The sequence below is a fragment of the Xylocopa sonorina genome, unplaced genomic scaffold (genome assembly GCF_050948175.1).
Source record: "Xylocopa sonorina isolate GNS202 unplaced genomic scaffold, iyXylSono1_principal scaffold0288, whole genome shotgun sequence".
NCBI lineage: Eukaryota > Metazoa > Arthropoda > Insecta > Hymenoptera > Apidae > Xylocopa > Xylocopa sonorina.
This window is the reverse complement of record NW_027490359.1, coordinates 91,024-97,096: the sequence shown is the minus strand read 5'-3', so window position 1 is coordinate 97,096 and position 6,073 is coordinate 91,024.

The following is a 6,073-nucleotide window of genomic DNA, read 5'->3' as shown; positions in this document are numbered from 1 at the left end:
TTATGATCTTATGAATAATATCAATTCTAGAGGAACATTTCTAGTGTAAGTATAAAAGTTCTGTTTTAGTTGTAGAAATAAAATTCACTAATATGACACTATACTTATTTTCAGGTCCAAGATATGCTTACCATATTTAAAGAAAGGCACAGATACCCATATAAGAAATATCAGCCTACCACTAAGTATAAAAATTAAACAAATATGATTTCAAACTCGTGTCGATTATATAATATCCAAGTTATGAAGCTTAATGTGTGCTCTTGGAAAGGCCGATGAATATGAAAATGATGGTACTGCTGTGAATACAGACTTGTCAAAGACTGCAGTAAATTATATATATTTCTAATTTCATTTTTAAGAAAAATAATTCTCTCAATTTAAGATTGCCTTACGCACGTGTTGTTTCAGGTATACATATGGCTGCGATAGAGATGTTAGTTGGTTCAGAATCACAAAATTATAGTGGGAAGCTGGAAATAATGAGTGATGCAATGTACGCTTTTATTTTGCAAAAACAGTAAATCTGTTACTATTGAGTCTTTAATCGATGAGGCAATATTAAAAAACTGAAGGAATGTCTGATTTTACCCATTATGCGCGTAATCCAGGTGTGAATAATTAACTAAAGGTTTACAATTAATACATGAATGTATAATTTATATTTTAGTAAACAAATCAATTTATTTTACAGAATAAAAATATTATTGATATGATAAATTGTTGCCTGATTCTTTCCTAGAGGAGAATTTGGAACATATAGATTTGGATAATTATGTATGACAATTGAAAAGAACGAACAAATTATACAGATAAATCAGAGGAAAAGATCATGCATGCACTTTACTTAACGTTTGCAATGATTTAGTTAGCGGAGTAAAGAAATATTCTACTTTCGAAATTGTCAGCTCTTGGAATTCTAAGAAAAATACATTCATTTGCCGACATCGTGAACACTGTTTTTTGGCTAAATTCCAGAAAAACAAATATATTATAAATAGTATAATAATCATCGTAATATTGAATTTATCTTTGTTCATCGTTGCCTTGTTGGACACATCCATAACAATATACAGGATTGGACAGATATGAATGATTTGCTGATATAAAATTGCACAATACAAAGGGCCCATCCGTTGATGAAAATAGTTTTTTTGTAAGTGGAGGTATGTTGGACATTTGAAGGTCACCTTCATTTCTTAAAATGAATTGATATGTTCATTCTTCCGTAATACGATAGAGCATTTTAAAACGAGATCAACGACCTATCACATAAAGCCATTGAAGGTTACAAAAAGTAAAGAAAGGCGATAATATCTACGGTTTTCATAATAAATGAAACATACGTATTGTAAACAGTGGTGGAAGGAAGTGAATAAGCACTATTCGAAGGGCATTTTAATAGTTTGCAGGATAAGTTAAACATGATAATATTAGTGCTGAAAAATCGGTTTGATTACGTTTGGTTAGGTTTGGTTTGTTCGTTTGTCGTTTGTATTTTACAAGTACTGAGCTGTGGATTCCTGAGGACAGCTCACAAAACTGTTGAACTATGGGAGATTATCATTTGTGTATCATTTGTGAATTTGAATCAAAACGTAATTAAATTCCATTAGATTATAAACAAATCTCAACGTTTCACTTTAAATCGAAAGAAACTGCATTCATCGCTATGTTGCGACTTTAAATCAATGTTAAAAGTAAAATGTAATATTCAATGCAACGTGTTACGAATGAGAGCTCTACATATCCTTGCAAAGGGATAGTGTTTGTAGATGTCTACGTGTCGAAGCAATAGAGTTCTAATACTACATTCGACACGATGTCGCATCTCATTTCAATGCTTCGTGAAAAGATGTAATGTTCATTGCAACTCGTTTTGTGTATCTGTATCAACACTCCAAAAGATCTAAATCCCACACTTCCTTGCTATGGAATAGGGTTTCTAGATGCCGACGCACCGAAGTAACAGAGTTGTAATGCTTACTAAGACGCGATATCGCATCTCGTTTCTATGTCTCATAATAACATGTAATATCAACGCAACGAGTTATGTGTATTTCGTCAATACCACAACGGAATATAAATCACACACTTCCTTGATACGGAATACCATTTCTACATGTCTGCATATTGAAGCACTAGAGTTCTAGTGCCTCATAAAACGAGATATCGCATCTCATTGCTATGTCTCATTATGGTATGTAACATCCAATGCAATGCGTTATATATATTTCGTCTACACTTCAAAAGAATGTAAGTGCCACACTTCCTCGCGACGGAACAGTGCTTCTAGATGTCTACGTATCGAAGCAATAGGGTTCTGATTCCTCATAAAGCGCGATATCGCATCCCATTTCTATGACTCCAGATAAGATGTAATATCAAAGCAATGCGTTATGCATATCAAGTCTACACTTCGAAACAATGTAAATACAACGCATCGTTGCTACGAAATAGCATTTCTAGGTGTCTACGTTTCGAAGCCATAGTGGTATAGTGCTTCATAACAAGCGATATCGCATCTCATTTCTATGTTTCACGATAAGATGTAATATTCAATGCATCCCGTTATGTAAATCTCGTCTGCAATTCCAAAGAACGTAAAGCCCACACTTCGTTGCTACAAAACAGCGTTTCTGGATGTCTACATATCGAAGCAATGGAGTTCTAATGAGTCATAAAACGGGATATCGCGCCACATTTCTATGCTTCATGATAAGATGTAATATCATTGCAACGCGTTATGTATATCTCGACTACAACTCGAAACAATGTAAATGCAACACTTCCCTCCTATGGAATAGCGTTTGCAGATGTCTACCTATCGAAACAATAGAATTGTAATGCCTCATAAAACACGATATCACATCTCATATCTATATCTCATGATAAGATGTAATATTCAATGCAGCGCGAAGTGTATACGTCGTTTACACTTGAAAAGGATGTAAACGTCACACTTCCATGCTACGAAATAGTATATCTAGATATCTGCGCATCGAAGCGATAGATTTCAACAGCTTCATAAAACGTGATATCGCACCTCACTTCTATTTATCATGATAAGATGTAACATCAATGTACCGCGATATGTATATCTCGTCAACACTTCAAAAGCCTGTAAATCCAACACTTCCTAGCTACGGAATAGCGCTTCTAGGTTTCTACGTTTCGAAGCAATAGAGTTCTATTACTTCATTAAACGCGAAATCGCATCTCATATTTATGTCTCATAACAAAATGTAATATCAATGAAACGTGTAATATATATGTTGTTAACACATCATATGAATGCAAAGCCCACACTTCCTTGCTACGGAATAGCGTTTTCGATATCTATATAACGAAACGCATTTCATGAAGGATTAGAACTCCATTGCACTGATACGTAGACATCTAGAAGCGCTATTACTTAGCAAGGTAGTGTGGGATTTACATTCTTTTGATGCGTAGACGATGTATACGTAACACTGTACAATGAATATTACAACGTACCATGAAAAATAGAAATGAGATGTGATATTGGGTTTTATGAAGCTTTTCACCTATATTGCTTCAGTACGTAGACAGCTAGAAACGCTATATCGTAGCAAGGATGTGTGGGATTTATATGCTCTCGAAGCATTGACGAGATAAACATAATGTATTGCATAGAATTACATCTGATCATGAAACAGATAAAAGAGATGCGATATTGCGTTTTACGAAGAATTAGAACTGTATTTCTTCGATACGTAGACATCTACAAACGCTATTCCGTAGCAATAAAGTGTCACATTTACACTCTTTTGAAGTGTAGACGATGTATATCTAAGCCGTTGCATTGAATATTACTTCTTATCATGAGACATTGAAATGAGATACGATATCGCGCTTTATGAAGCATTAGAAATCAACTGCTTTGATATGTAGATATCTAGAAACGCTATTCTGTAAGAAGGAAGTGTGGGATTTACATTCATTTGCAGTGTTGACGAGATATAAATAACGCCTAGCATTGAATATTACATCTTATCTGAGACGTCGGAATGAGATGCGATATCGCGTTTTATGAAGCATTAGAGCTAAATTACCTCGAACTGTAGAAAACGAGAAACGATATTATGTTGCAAGGAATTGTGGCATTTACATTCTTTTGAATTGTCAACGAGATATACGTTACGCGTTAGCATTGATATTACATGATATTATGATACATAGAAATGAGATGCGATATCGCGCTATAGGAAGCTATAGATCTCTATTGCTTCGATACGTAGACATCTGCAAACGCTATTTCCTAGCAAGGAAGTGTCGCATTTACATTCACTTGAAGTGTATGCGAGGTATACATGACACCTCGCAATATATATTATATATTATCATGAAACATGGTAGTGTGATGCGATATCCCGTCTTAAGAAGTATTAGAACTCTATTGCTTCGATACGTAGACGTCTGCAAACGCTATTTCCTAGCAAGGGAGTGTCGTATTTGCATTCATTTAAAGTGTATGCGAGGTATAGATGACACTTCGCAATGAATATTGTATCTTATCATGAAACATAGAAATGGGATGCGATATCCCGTTTTAAGAAGCGTTAGAACTCTATTGCTTCGATACGTAGATATCTGCAAACGCTATTTCCTAGCAAGGAAGTGTCGCATTTATATCCGGTTGAAGTGAATACGAGGTATACATGACTCTTCGCAAAATATATTATATCTTATCATGAAACATAGAAATGAGATGCGATATCGCGGTATAAGAAGCATTAGAACTCTATTGCTTCGATACGTAAACATCTGCAAACGTAATTTCCTAGAAATGAAGTGTCGCATTTACATTCTTTTGAAGTGAATACGAGGAATACATGACACTTCGCAATGAAAATTATATCTTGTCATGTTGACATAGAAATGAGATGCGATATCGCGTTTTAAGAAGCATTTGAACTCTATTGCTTCGATACGTACGATATCTATGTATCGAGGCAATAGTGTTCTGATGCTCCTTAAAACGCGGTATCGCATCTCATTTCTTTGTTTCATGATAAGATGTAAAATTCAATGCAACGCGTTACGTTTATCTGCTTCTACATATCTGCAGAATCTGAATCCTACACTTCTTTGCTACGTAATTGCGTTTCTAGGTCTGCACGTGTGAAGCTTTTGATTTCACATGCTTCATACGTCGCGATATTGCATTGCATTTAAACCGTTCAAAATAAATTAGTGGTTTGTAACGCTCTGTGCATTGCATTATGTTTGTCTGCTTCTACCCTTCAAAAGAATGTGAATCTTGCACTTCATTGCAAAGGCATAGCTCTTCTAGATATCTTCGTGTCGAAGCAATAGGGTTATAATACTCCATTCATCGCGATGTGGGATCTCATTTCAATGTTTAATGTTAGATGTAGTATTCAATGCAACGAGTAACGCTTATCTCTTCTTTACTTCAGAAGAATGTGATTTCTACACTCCCTTGCAAGGGGATAGCGTTTCTAGATATCTACGTGTCGAAGGAATGGTGTACTAATACTGCATTAGACGCGATGTCCCATCTCAATTCTATGTTTCATGATAGTATGTAATACTCAATGCAACGCGTTTTGTGTATTATTACGTCCTGAAGTCGGGAATGCGCTCGTCACGTTGACACTAATCGTAGCCGTTCGCGAAATCGACGCGAATTGCGCGCAGCTGGGATCGTCGTCGGACAGGGCTCGCCTTACCGCGTACAAAAGCGTTCAACTTACCTTTCGATGTTTTTAATTCATTGGTTTGCTTCTCGTTCCAGGTATCGTAGGCGCCGAGGGTCAGTGACCCGGATAGCAGCGGCGTACGGCTGGAACGGCGGATCAGTGATTAGAAGCAGGCGCCAGGTAATCTGATCCTGTCTAGCGGGTATCGAAGCTGGAATCGGGCGATCATTAGCTCGTACAGTACGTACGGCTGCGAAGACTTTCTTGACAGGAACGGGAAGAGCTGTGCGATGGTCCGAATATTCGGGTGCACCAGCGACGTATTCACGCTCAAGTCGTCGGACACATTCCTTCCTCCCTGCGCGTCGTGTACGCTTTACCCGAAA